The following is a 15,105-nucleotide window of genomic DNA, read 5'->3' on the forward strand; positions in this document are numbered from 1 at the left end:
CGTAATGCCTTTTTCCTGAAATGATACTTAGAATATGTCTGCGAAGACAACTCAGGATAGAGTGAGAAGCAAACAACAAAATAGTTTGGTGTGAATAAACTTCCTACAATCCATCAATAATTGCCTGAATTGATGATATTTATTTTATTATTTAGAGCAGCGATTCCTGATCTATTTTATGCCATGGACCCCTACCATTAACTGAGGGGTCCATAGACTCCAGCTCGGGAGCCCCTGGTTTAGAGGTACAGCACATTACAGGCCCTTCCGGCCCAATGAGCCAACGCTGCCCAATTACACCTATGTGGCCAATTAACCTTCTAACTCGTACGTCTTTGGAATTTGGGAGGAAAACCAGAGCACCTGGTTTCCCACGCGGTCACAGGGAGTACGTACAAACTCCTTACACTAGCGGCTAAGCTACCGCGTACCCAATGAATAAGGGGGAGAAAAAGCTACCTCGATTGCTACTAATTTGGACTTATTTTTTAAAGAAAACAGCTTTGGACAGGATTATATCACGAGATTTATGAATTTGGTCTCCCCCAACTCATTAAGGCTTCTCTTCAGACGATCTCTCGGGATCAACGACAAATCACTTCCACTCCAGTTCTGCGGGCTGTGATGTGGTGGATAAGGCCATCTTAAGGAACCCTAAAATTCATTTGGTTTGGTCTTTCACTCACACCTGAAGCTGTTCCGCTCATTTCTTGGACAATCAACAATTTCCGATTGTTCCGAGGCTTAAGATTTGGTAGCCTTCAGGTCTGTGCTTACAATGTATGGCATTTATCGTGGCGTCAATGACAGATTAAAAGGACGGCAACTGAATGATATTGTATTAGTTTAGATAAAACACGGGGGGACAAGTGGCCTATTGCTTTAAAGGTATAGAACAAAATTTGTGTAGAGTCCTATGCAAAAGTCTTCAGCACGTAAACATAGAGGGTGCTGGATACTTTTGCACAGTGCTGTATGTGTCAACATGGAGCGGAGAGCGAGTTTGTAACTCTGGCGTGAGCAGAGGGTGTTGGGACTGGCAAGGGTGGAGTGCCAGAGGAGGGGTTTGGGGCAGGTGGCAGAGAAGGAGTGCCAGGGGCAGGATTGGGGGTGGGGTGAGTGCAGACACACCCAGCCCTGAGACACCAGGCAAGGTCATTTGATTCCCAACAATTGGTTTATCGACCATTACAGAATGTCTCTCTGGTGCTTCCTGCTCCCTCCCCTCTCCCTTCCCCTTTTCCCAACCATGATTCCCCTCTCCCTGCCCCCTTCCCACTGTCAGTTCATAATAGAGACCCATATCAGAATCAGGTTTATCATCACTCACATACGGCAGGAAATTTGTTTCTTTTTTATGACAGCAGTACAGAACAATACATAAAATTATTACAGTGCTGTACAAAAGCACATACATGTAGCTAGGATGCCTAAGACTTTTGCACAGTACTGTATTTATCTCAGTAGCCTATGTTTAAATACCAGATTCGTCAACTTCTACACTCTGCCTATTTAGAGAAGTTCATCATTCTTCGCTGTCTTTTAAGTGAGCTGCCTCATAGTGAAAGAATATGGTGAGAAACACTATCGGGATCTCCAATACTTTGCCTCATGATGCAAGTCATTAAACTTTGAAGAACGGTATGGTTCTGTAATAAAATGTCAACAGGTCAGGGAGCAAGAGAAATAATGAACACTAGATAAATGGCTTTGACCTTTCCTTAGAACTCTGCCTTTCTTCAAAGTCACTAAACCGCTGAGTATTTCCAACATTTTCTGCTTTATTTCATATTTCCAGCACCTACACTATTTTGCTTTTGAGGATATTGAATACGTGGTCTCTCAGGCTTTTCTGAGCTTTCACAAAATCAAAAGATGATAAGACCATAGGATATAGGAGCAGAATTAGGCCATTTGGCCCATCGAGTCTGCTCCACCATTTCATCATGGCTGATCCGATTTTCCTCTCACCCCCACTTTCCTGCCTTCATGCCCTGACCAATCAAGAATCTATCAACCTCTGCCTTAAATGTACATAAAGACTTGGCCTCCACGGTCACCTGTGGCAAAGAATTCCACAGATCCCCCACTCTTTGGCTAAAGAAATTCCTCCTCATCTCTATTCTAAAAGGATGCCCCTCTATTCTAAGGCTGAGTCCTCTTGTCTTAGATTCTCCCATCAAAGGAAACATCCTCTTCACATCCACTCTATCAAGGCCTTTCAGTATTTGATAGGCTTCAATTAGGTCATCCATCATTTTTCTGAATTCTAGTGAACACAGGCCCAAAGCCATTAAACGCTCTTCATATGACAAGCCATTCAATCCTGGAACCTGACGAAGGGTCTCGGCCTGAAACGCCGACTGCACCTCTTCCTAGAGATGGTGCCTGGCCTGCTGCGTTCACCAGCAACTTTTATGTGTGTTGCTTGAATTTCCAGCATCTGCAGAATTCCTGTTGTTTACCCTTTTCATGAACCTCCTTTGAACCCTCTCCAGCTTCAGCATATCCTTTCTAAGATAAGGAACCCAAAACTGCTCACAATATTCCAAGTGAGGGCTCACCAGTGCTTTATAAGTCCTCAACATTACATCCTTGCTTTTATATTCTAGTCCTCTTGAAATGAATGCTAACATCACATTTGCCTTCCTTACCACAGACACAACCTGCAAGATAACCCTTAGGGAATCCTGCACAAGGACTCCCAAGACCCTTTGTGCCTCAGTTTTTTTTTGTATTTTCTCCCCATTTAAAAAAATAGTCTACCCTTTCATCTCTTCTACCAAAGCACATGACCGTATACTTCTTGACACTATTTTTCAACAGCCCCTTCCTAATCTAAGTCCTTCTGTAGTCTTTCGTGGCAAAAAAAAACACCACATAGCAGCGACTGTAGAACGAGTTCAACGCCCATAAATCAGCTGAAGAGATGGTGTCAAAACCCTTTCAATTCCTGGAGACAAACCGGGTACATTTCACCTTAGCAGAGCTGGGATCAATGTCCCTGGACACAAGGGTTCAGGTACGATAGGACAGGGAAGAGACGTCAGGCTGTGACGGTGATGGTTAGGGTGAACATTGGAGAGATAGGATCTCCTGGAACAATCAAGGGAAGAATCCACCTGTTTTGACTTAAGAAATCATGAAGGGGAATTACACTCTTAGAAGCATAATACTTAGTAACAGGAGAGGCCATTCATCCCATGTCTGTTCTGTCATTCATTAAGATAGAGGGAAAAGTTGGGGAGTTAGGCACCTTATTCCATGGTACACAGGAGACTGAGGGGCAACTTTATGAAGGTGTATAAAATTGTGAGGAACGTTAATGAGGTGAGTGCACACAGTCTTTTTCCCGGGAAAGGTGTACAAAAAATGGAGGGCACATGTTTGGGAGGACGAGGGGGAAGACTCTAAAAGGACCAGAGAGGTAACTTCTTCATGCAGAGGCTGGTGCTTGTAGGGATCAGGCGACAGAGGAAGTGATAATCGTCGTGGATTATAGATTTGGACTCTAATTCAGGTTTATGATGTGATCTAGTTTCTAGTTTCTCGCTCTGGTTGCTCTTTTTTTGAGTGATTTTTGAATTGGAGCAGCCCGCAGATAATCACTGAGCTGAACTGAACTGAAATATGCCTTTTTGATTTAGTGCTTTACATCCTGTGTTTTCACTCTTTTTTTTGTTGCCGTTTGCGTGACATTTTTGTGCATGGCGGGGGGTGGGGTTTGCTGTTTGTTGTTTCTCTTTGAACAGGTTGGTTCCACAGTTCTTCTTTGTTTCGTGACTGTCTGTGGTGAAGATGAATCTCGGGGTTGTATACTGTATTAAAGAAAAGGCATCTATTAGTCTTGCGAGACCATGGATCTGCGCCTGGAAAGTCTTCACTCTCCAGGGCGCAGGCCTGGGCAAGGAAGACCGGCAGTTGCCCATGCTGCAAGTCTCCCCTCTCCACGACACCGATGTTGTCCAAGGGAAGGGCAAGGGCTGATACAGCTTGGCAGCGGTGTCATCACAGAGCACTGTGTGGTTAAGTGCCTTGCTCAAGGACACAACACGTTCCCTCGGCTAGGGCTCGAACTCACGACCTTCAGATCACTAGTCGAATGCCTTAACTACTTGGCCACATGCCCACATGGTATACCGTATACATAGCTTGATAATAAATGTACTTTGAATCTTGAACACTTAAAAGACATTTGGATAAACACATGAATAGAGGGCATGTGGGGTAAAGGGACTAGCTTGGACAAGATGGACCAAAGGGCCTGTTTCTATGCTGTATTGGTGTATTATTGCTCTATGGCTTCTCCATAGATTGCTAATAAGCAGAAAGGAATTGAGAAGCACATTTGAATGGAAATTTCAGTAATGCGCATAGAGCAGTGATAAAGAGAACTTGAGCTATCCAGATATAAACTGGGAGAATGATAACAGAAGATAAAAGAGTTCAAGGAGTTTCTGGTATGATCACAAGAATTTTCCAGTTCATTATAGTTCAACTGCAGATCCTAAACCTCCAACGAGCAGAAATAGTTTCTCTCTACCTAAGCCATCAATTTCCCCTAAAAACTTGAAATCTTCATTCTGATTACATCTAACTTTCTAAGTTCCAAGAAGTACTACCTTAGTTTGTGTAATGTAAATCTTGAGCTCCAGGAAGCATTCTGATATCTCTACAATCCACTTTAGAGTGTACTCCTGCGTACCTTTCGATGTAAGACATGTGAAGCCTCTGGATGTTGTATCCTAGCTATCTAGACACACAAGCCAGGGCAATATAATATGGAGAGCAAGCTGTTGCCCACGTAGCAAGCTCCCCCTCTCCGCGCATCCGGTGAACCCAAAGAAACGGCCAAGACCGATGCAACTTGGCACCAGCAGCATCACACGACTCCATCTCTGGATTTTCCCCTCAGGGTCTTCTTCCAAAGCCTTCTCCAGGAGTGGGAATGGCTGCAAGGCAGCACTGGTTTAAGATCAGAGTTTTCCTTCTCCCTGATGAGCTGCCAACCATGGGTGATGAGCCCCATTTGCTGGAAGTAATTACTTTTGCCCCTTCTCCTGCCAGGGGAAATAGTTTAGCTGGGCTTAGTAACTAAGCCATACCTGAAGGCCAGGAGTTGAACGTGGTTGTCAGAGGCTATTTGAGGCACACATCATTAGGAGCATTTAATAGGTAGTGGGAGCTTGTCCCCATTACCACACCTCCCCCCCAGCTATAACAACCTTAAGGAACCATAAGAAAACTAGTGTTTGACAATTGAGCATAACTTGCTGTCATAGTAATATGTTTTTACAATATATTCCTCTCTTACACACAAACTACAGCTAATTTATATAAAGAGCATGAAACCAGAAACTCTGCCACTTTTCACTTGCTGCTAATACACAAATATTTCTTGTATTCCAATATTCTTATTTTATTTTATTGATCAATTTGCCTTTCATTCTATGTACAATGCATCAATTAAAGTCATGCCCAATCTTATTCAATGGGTTTTAAATTACTGTATGATATTCATTAATTCTCCTCTATCTACCATCTCAAAGATCATTAAAATGCTAAATTGTTAAATATGAGTAATCTTCTATGCTGAAAAGCTCAAACATTTTATGTCTTTGTCTTTCATTTAATTTATCTAAATGACTTTTAAAAACAATGAACATTTTTGAATGTTATGTTTAACTGCAGAGTCTATTAATCTATGTCTGTGGCCAAATATTGTATTACATCAGACAACTGCAGTGGCCCATTTTTTCCACTAGACGCCACTGAATTACTTACAAAGGTAAAGATCAGCACCTAGTGGCTGAATGAGAGCCTGAGCATTTTGATAGTTTTGGGGTCTGTCTAACACATTCAACAAAGATAAAAATATCTCTTCCACTTTAAATGGTTTGCAAGTTGTTATATTTGAAAGTACATTTTGTTCATTCTGCAGGTATCTATGCTTATGTGTCTTCATGTCACCATTATATAACCTTCTTCATGGACTGAAGGGTCTGGACGATATACATATGCATTGTGTGGTTATGTTTTTTCCAGAATATTCTATATATGTTTATATATGCAAGGACTAGGCCTCAAGTCGCAGTATCGCCTGGCGGGCATCGAGGCTGGTCAACAGATGATCTCGGTGGGCTGGGCAGTCTGGACTATATACATGCATATTCTGTGTTCTGGTATTTTACTGATGTTCTCTGTGGGTTTGTTGTATGTGTAAGGACTGGGCCTCAAGCTGCTGTGTCACGGGGGTGGGGGGGGGAGGCATCGGGACTATTTTATTCTGTGATTGTGATTTTATGTGTGCTGTGCCGTGTGTGACTGTTGATAATGTGTTTTTGCACCTTGGCCCTGTAGTAACGCTGTCTCGTTTGGCTGTATTCATGTATGGTTGAAAGACAATTAAACTTGAATTGAATTGAACATGAATTGAATTTTCCTCTGCAAAGCTCATTGAGCTGCTTCTGATCAAGCTACCTGCCTGCGATTTGCTTGTTTCAATACAGGTAGGGAAAAAAAACTCCTAAGACTGTCCAGAATAGGGTGGAAGCAGAGCAAATGATTTCATTTCCCAACCCTATGCATGTGTCGTACATCATTCAGCTAGGTCTTCTAATATACAGAAACAAACTACAACAGATGTAGAGTGGATCAAATTATAGGCACGTTTTACTTGCAAGGGAAGGTTTACCTCCAAATGTTATTGTCTGGAAATAGCTTCAATCTTATAGCTCAGACAAAGCACTTTAATACTTTTTTTTTACAGAGAACAGTAATTAGGTTGTTTCATTCCAGAATATTCCTCCGTTATTGTCATTTGTTCGATTTGTCACTTAGAGGCTGCGTCCTGTTTTCCTCTGTTGTCAAAACATCCCCTCGCCGTAAAGCATACATCTTCCTGTTATAAAGCATACATTTTGATAAAACACACACACACACACACACACACACACGCACACTCACACACTTGATAACATTCCATCCAAACCAGCAAAGCACCCTGGGATCTCACAGGTTCCATTTTGTCACATTACGTTTTACAAAAGTTACAAAATCATAAAGACTTCCGGGGTACAGATATATTTCCACACATGTGCATGAAAACAGAATTGTGCTAAACATTGATTTTATGTTTTCTTTTTCCTCTTGTGACAATCATCTTACCTGCTTTAAGAAACCTTCAGTGGATCTATGCAGGGCAACTTGAGGATAGAGCCATGATCAGGAATTCCCAGTTGCTGGTGTGAATACGAATTACAAATAAAATTACAGTTATTCAAAAAAATATTCAACATAATGATGGTGCATTTATGCCATAATTGTAGAAACAATTTAAATGGAATATAAACCATAATAAACAGCCTCTATTTCACTGACCACATGTATTGAATGAAGGCAATTTTTCAAGTTGCAGTTAATAAGAGAGAGGCTGTGTTTTCCAGCTTAGAAATACCTGAATGTTCAACGCTAATTAATCACACTATATTATCCAGAAGAGTTGAACAAAACTAATGGGCTCCTTACAGGTATCAGGGGTCATGAAGTACGTGAAGTTACCATAGCTAGAGAAGGTTCTTGGGAAACTGAAAGGTCTGAAGGTAAATAAGTCACCTGACCCAGATGGCGTACACCCCAGAGTTCTGGAAGGTGTGGCTGAAGAGATCGTGGAGGCATTAATAATGATCTTTCAAGAATCACTAGATTCTGGAATGTTTCTGGAAGACTGGAAATTGGATATGTCACTCCACTCTTCAAGAAGTGAGAGAGGCAGAAGAAAGGAAACTATAGGCCAGTTAGTCTGATGTCAGTGGTTGGGAAGATGTTGGAGTCAATTATTAAGGATGAGGTCTCAGGGTACTTGGAGGTGCATGATAAAATAGGCTGTAGTCAGCATGGTTTCCTCAAGGGAAAATCTGCCTGGCAAACCTGTTGGAATTCTTTGAAGAAGTAACAAGCAGGATAGACAAAGGAGAATTGGTTGATGTTGTGTACTTGGATTTTCAGAAGGCTTTTGTCAAGGTGCCACATATCAGGCTGCTTAACAAGCTATGAGCCCATGGTATTACAGGAAAGATTCTAGCATGGATAAAGCAGTGGCTGATTGGCAGGAGGCAAATTGTAGGAATAAAGGGAGCCTTTTCTGGCTGGCTACCGGTGATTAGAGATGTTTCACAGGGGCCTGTGTTGGGACCGATTCTTTTTCAACTATATGTCAATGATTTGGACGATGGAATTAGTGGCTCCTTTGAAAAGTTTGCAGATGATATGAAGATAATTAGAGGGGTAGGTAGTTTGAGGAAGTAGAGACGCTACATAAGGACTTAGATTAGGAGAATGGGCAAAGAAGCGGCAAATAGAATACAGTGTTGGGAAATGTGCAGTCATGCACTTTGTTAGAAGAAATAAAAGGGTAGATTATTTTCTAAATGTAGAGAAAATACAAAAAAAAAAGAAGCACAAAGGGATTTGGGAATTCTTTTGCAGGATTCCCTAAAGGTTAATTTGCAGGTTGAATCTGTGGTGAGGAAGGCAAATGCAATGTTAGCATTCATTTAAAGAGGACTGGAAGATAAACACAGGGATGTAATGTTGAAACTTTATAAAACACTGGTGAGGCCTCACTTGGAGTAACATGAGCAGGTTTGGGCCCCTTATCTTAGAAAGGATGTGCTGAAACTGGAGAGAGATCAAAGGAGGTTCATGAAAAAGATTCCAGCATTGAATTGCTTGTCATATGAGAGCGTTTGATGGTTCTGAGCCTGTACTCACCAGAATTCAGAAGAATGATGGGTGACCTCATTGAAATCTATTGAATGTTGAAAGGCCTTGACAGAGTGGGTGTGGAGAGGATGTTTCCTAGGGGAGAGTTTCAGACCAGAGGACACAGCCTCAGAGTAGAGGGCATCCTTTTAGAAAGGAGATGAGGAGGAATTTCTTTAGCCAGAGGGTGGTGAATCTGTGGAATTCATTGCCACAAGTAATGGTGGAGGTCGTCTTTATGTATACTTAAGGCAGAGGTTGTAAGATTCTTGATTGGTCAGGACATTAAGGGATATGGGGAGAAGGCAGGAGATTGGGGCTGAGAGGAATAATGGATCAGCAATGATGAAATGGTGGAGAACACTAGATGGGCCAAATGGCCTAACTCTGCCCCAATATCTTATGGTCTTATGGTGACAAATGTTTCATTCCAACAACAGATCAGCTGCTTGTTATGTTCAAAATGAAACCGTAGCCAGACGACCTCTTTAGACCATAAGACCATAAGATAAAAGAAACATCAACTACCTGAGCCATACATTTCCCGAGTGAAGAAAGAATCTCTGGGAATCAAAAGAAAATTAGGGAAATTTATAATATGGTCAACCTAGGTGCCAAACAAATTGGAAAAAGGCGTATAGGAAATCATGGCAATATTGAAAGTAGCTGCAGCGTCATATTAGAAGAGACTGCGCAGTAGTTAGATTAAGGATGTGTTTAGTTGGCAAGGCACACATTTTGAATCAAAGATAAACATATGGAAGTTCTAGTTCAGACAAAGTGCAAAAGAGTTGATCTTGAGATAGGCAGAGTCACATAGAAAAACACAACCATAAATTAAACCACCCTTTTTTTTAGAGAGTTTGGGATTTGGGGAAATGGCTGACTGGTATATAGAGGGAATTCCTGCTGAGATAAACCCAAAGTTCAAAGTTCAAATTACATTTGTTACCAAAGTATGTATGCAGTGTATGACCCTGAAATTTGTCTTCCTCACAGACAGTCATGAAACAAAAAACTACGGAACGAACCCACCTAAGTGAAATATCAACCCCCCCACCCCTCCCCCGCACAAAAAACGTGTAAATGGCAACAAAAAAGAGTGAAAATGCAGAATATAAAAACACGAGGTCCAAAGGCATATTTCAGTACAGTCCGGCTCAGTGTTCATTATCTCCAGGACACCCCAATTCAAAAATCGCCCAAAAGCAGCAACAAAAAAGAGCGACCAGAACTAGAACACATCATAAACCTGAGAGTCTGAGTCTGCAGTCCGCGTCGATTAAACCTTGCTACGGCCCCACCCGCCAACAGCATCGAGGGAGAGAGAGATACCACTCGAATGCGGGGACCTTCCCTTGGGAGCAGTGAGAGAGAGGCCGTCACACACTAACTCCCTCTCCAGCAGCAGCAAGCGAAGGGGTTGAGAGACGTCGCTGAACACTCGCTCACCTCCACACAATCAAATATTACAAAGAAGTATAGATAGCTGGAAATTATTGTGAAATTGTAGAATCCACATGTTAATGATTGTAACACAAATATGACAAAATTGCTGGAAAGTGTTTTGGGTCAGCGGAATATCTTTGAACTCTCACTTGAAGTTCTCCCCAGTGTAGCCGGAATAAACCAACTTTTTCAAGAAACTCGCCATTGCTGTATGAGATTTTCTTCTCGCGCTGCCCTGATGTGAGCTGTAACTAAGAAGGCGAACAGGTCCCAGGTGAAAGCCAAATCCAGGGTTCAGGTCTGATACAAATCCCTCCAACACAAACCTTAAATGACAGGAACAACTCTTAATATTCAAACACCTTTATCAGGACATACGGGCAGTCTAAAAACTTTTGCGGGCAATAACCCATAACACTATCACCATATTTGGTTTGCCAAGTGGGAAAAGAGCTTATCTGGAACCCTCCTTGATCTTTGTTACAATAGGGCAGAATTCAAGATGTCTGGGGCCTGCTTTGATCCTGGTATGATCATTGGGTCTATGTCTATACATTTGGCTAATGCAGATGAGAATATCTCATAATCTTGTCAGTTTCCAAAGCACATCTCCTAAGTCGTTATGACCTAGCAACTGGCTCTCTTCATAGACCAAGGGTTCTTAACCAGGGGCCCACAGACCCCTCAGGGGTCTGTTGATAGATTCCAGGGGGTTCGTGAACTTAGATGGGAAAAAAAATTACATGTATATTTTCACTAACCTCCAACTGAAATGTGTTGGCGCATGGCCAAGTGGTTAAGGCGTCGGTCTAGTGACCTGAAGGTCACTAGTTCGAGCCTCAGCTGAGGCAGCGTGTTGTGTCCTTGAGCAAGGCACTTAACCACACCTTGCTCTACGACGACACCGGTGCCAAGCTGTATCGGCCCTAGTGCCCTTCCCTTGGACAATATCGGTGGCGTGGAGAGAGCAGACTTGCAGCATGGGCAACTGTTGGTCTTCCCTACAACCTTGCCCAGGCCTGCTCCCTGGAAACCTTCCAAGGAGCAAATCCATCACGAGACTAACGGATGCCCGTTTTAACTGATATTTAGCATTTCCTTCAATTATGAATGTTGGCAGCAAACCATAGTAGCATTAGCAGTGCCTATGGCTTTGTCACCAGTAGAAATCACAGATATTTTCAAACAAGAGAGAATCTGCTGGAAATCCGAGCAACGTACACAAAATGCTGGAGGAACTCTGCAGGCCAGGCAGCATCTAGGAAAAGAGTGCAGTCGATGTTTTGGGCCAAAACCCCTTCTCCTATCACGTTACAGTTGTTACAAATATCTCAAAATATAGTTTGTGGCACGCTCATCACTACTTCAAAACTAGGGTAGTTATTAGAGCTGCTGCTAGATCGAACACGAGAGGAGCCTTGTAAAGCGAGCTATGGAAGCTTTAATTCCATTCGCAGCAACGCATCTTTGCCAATCAGGATTTTCAGCACTTGTAACCATTAAAATAAAAAATCAAAATCAGTTGGACGTACAGCATGATGTGCATGTTGCTTTGTCAAAGACCACCCCACAGTTTGATGTTCTTAACCAAGCAAAGCAACAGCCTTCACACTGATATATCTTTACAAAACTAAAATTTCATTTTAACTTGCCTATATTTTAGATGTATAGTCTTGTTATTATGTGGGCACGTGGCCAAGCGGTTAAGGCATTGGACTAGCTACCCGAAGGTCGTGAGTTCAAGCCCCAGCCGAGGGAACGTGTTGTGTCCTTGAGCAAGGCACTTAATCATACATTGCTCTGCGATGACACCGGTGCCAAGCTGTATGGGTCCTAATGCCCTTCCCTTGGACAGCATTGGTGTCATGGAGAGGGGAGACTTGCAGCATGTGCAACTGCTGGTCTTCCATACAACCTTGCCCAGGCCTGCGCCCTGGAGAGTGAAGACGTTCCAGGCGCAGATCCATGGTCTCGCAAGACTAATGGATACCTTTACTTTAGTCTTGTTATTAAATGCATTAATAAAGAAGCAATAAAGAATTAATAAAGATTTCAATACACATTTGTTTCATTAAATATTTTGATAAGTGTTTCAATATAATTGGATTATTTTGTAATCCTATGAATTTTATTTTACATATTTACATACAAACTATACATTATTCTGAGAAGGGGTCCATAGGCTTCACTGGACTGCCAAGGGGGTCCATGGCATAAAAAAGGTTAAGACCCCCTGATTTTTCCCCTCTTTCTCTGCGCATCATGTGTTGGTCTTTTTTTTAATTGTTTTCTTTTGAGTTTCTTGTTTTGGTGGCTGCCTGTAAGCAGACAAAGTTCAAGGTTGTATAATTCATACATTCTTTGATAATAAATATACTTTGAACTCATAGACAGAGGTGCTCAGCTGATTACTTGTGTAGAGGTTACATTTGAAAACACTTTGATGGCTTATTCTTGTTTGCATTAATGGGCATTAAGCGTCAAAAACTGCAAATGTGCAACATCTAAGATAAAAACAGAAAACGCTGGAAATGCTCAGGGGACAGCTGTGGGAAGAGAAATAGTGTGGCTGTTTCATGTCAAATATCCTTTTCTCGGAACTGGGAAAGATACAAAAGATGCCTGTTAAACTGCAGGATAGTGGAGGAGGGGTTGTCTATCATAGAGTAAAACTAGGTGACCATAAGATTAAGCTGTAAACAAGGTTATCTGGCCAATGAACAGTTAGACAGTGAAAACGTAGAGAAAAGAACATAGGTAAAATCATGTAGAAAATGCAAAATTCAGAAGGGGACAATATGCCTGGAATGTGGTGGACTACTGTATCTTATCTGGTAGGAGCTATCGTTGATGGGATTCTATGGTAAAGGGAATAGACAGGAGCTTCTGTAACTGCAAATGGGACTCCCTGTTGAATGTTGCCACCCATGTGCAAGGGTCAGGGATGTCTCAGAGTGGCAGCAGGGCTCCTGCACTTTCTTCCAGCTCTTGCTGCTTGCTTTCTACCATCCCCATCAGACTTCTTCCACTGCTGCTTGAGGTTACACCTAACATTCTCACGCAGTTCCTTCTTTTGCACACGTCTAGGAAAGCAGCATGCTTCATCAGAGATCCTCACCACCCAGGCTGTGCTCAATTTCACTGCTGCCATCATACAAGAGCCTCACCACCAGGTTCAAGAACAGTTACTACCCCTCAACCACCAGGCTCTTGAACAAAAGAGGATAACTACACTCACCTGTCCATCCATTGAGACATTCCCACACCCAATTATCTCACTTTAAGGACTCTTTATCTCACGTTCTCATTATTTATTCCTATTTATTTATATTTGCATCTGCACAGTTTTCTGCACTCTGGTTGATTTTTCATTGATCCTGCTAGAGTTACTGTTCTATTGATTTGCTGAGTATGCCCGCAGGAAACTGAATCTCAAGGTTGTATGTGGTGACATATACTGTATGTGCTTTGATAATAAAATTTACTTTGAACTTTAAAGAGTAGTTTAGCCACAGATGATAATGTGTGGCTACTTATTAGTCAGTGATTGAGTGATAGACAGTTGCAGTAACAGCTAAAATTGATGCAAATCTTACCCTGCTGGTTTGGGAAAAGCCAATAGTTCTCCTCATTACTTGTTAGTGCTTTCTGTGCCAACCACAAGGCGATGTTGTTAGCTTATTAAAGATCGAAAACTTTCACACGGTAAGCTTGTTTAGAAGATAGAGACATTGAGGCGAATGCAGAGGACGAGCGAGGGTTTCAGTGCCGACTGCCTGCCTTGTGATCGCTGCCCGAGAAAGAGTCAGTGAGGGCCTATCGCTGTGGCCGGCGGGTGGGCCTCTCTACCTCGCGTGGTTCCTCTCTCTTTCAATGAACGTCGGTGATATCGTAGGATGGTATCGTGGTTCTGCAATTATGAATTGGACTATTGTGTTTATGGACTGTGGGCCTTTTTCAGACTTAAGGTTTTTATATTCTGTCTTTTCTATCACCCATTCCTTTCCTATTTTGTTTTGTGAGGGGGAGAGTGTTGGGGGGGGAGTTGATGTTCTGTTATTGTTCTGTTTGTTTTTGGTGCAGGGAGGGGTTGTTTTATGGTGTCAATGTTCCTGTTCTGTTTTGTGCAAGAGGAGGGGGGATTGATGATCAGGATGCCTTTTTTTTTACGGTGGGGGGGGTGGGTTTAACGTTTCTCTCTGAACGAGTTTCATGTTCTTTCTTTGATTCGTGGGTATCTGGAGAAGACAGATTTCAGAGCTGTATAGAGATACATGCTTTGATGATAAATGAGCCTTTGAACCTTTGAAATGGTTCTGGGTCGAATGACTAACAACTGCTGTCATCAACCCGTGATTCTGTGATTAACAAAAGGTATTTGGCTCAAGTACTTTACCAAGGATAAATCCATCAACACATTTTAGTGTCAGCATTTTTCTGCTGAAATTCATTGCGTCTAGTGCATAGCTTTGGAACCATGACCAACATTTACCACGTCATGTTTGTTCTTTAACAAAGACAAACCTTGCGTGGGTTTTAACGCTAAACTAAAGATTGGTAGTTGTTCTACCTGTCAGACCCCAGAGGCAAGATTTTTAGTTAGACATGATTTAAAAAGCAAGACGTTTCAATGCCTATTATCTAATGGGTTAAGAATTTTATTCTGTACTTCTCGATATGGCTTTTAATTGGGCATTTAATCACATCCTGCTACATGCGTCTGTCTCTATAGGTTACTGTTTCCTTGTATTTGGGAGATATCTTGTGTTACAAATCGCGTAGAAAAAGATGGCATTCTAGTGAAAGATTAAGTGAAAGGTGTTATCTTCACTAAATCACAAGTGGGGGAAATATTTTTGAACCAATATAGTAGATGGGAAAAGTATAGAAATC

This window comes from Mobula hypostoma, chromosome 26, assembly GCF_963921235.1.
Source record: "Mobula hypostoma chromosome 26, sMobHyp1.1, whole genome shotgun sequence".
Classification (NCBI taxonomy): domain Eukaryota; kingdom Metazoa; phylum Chordata; class Chondrichthyes; order Myliobatiformes; family Myliobatidae; genus Mobula; species Mobula hypostoma.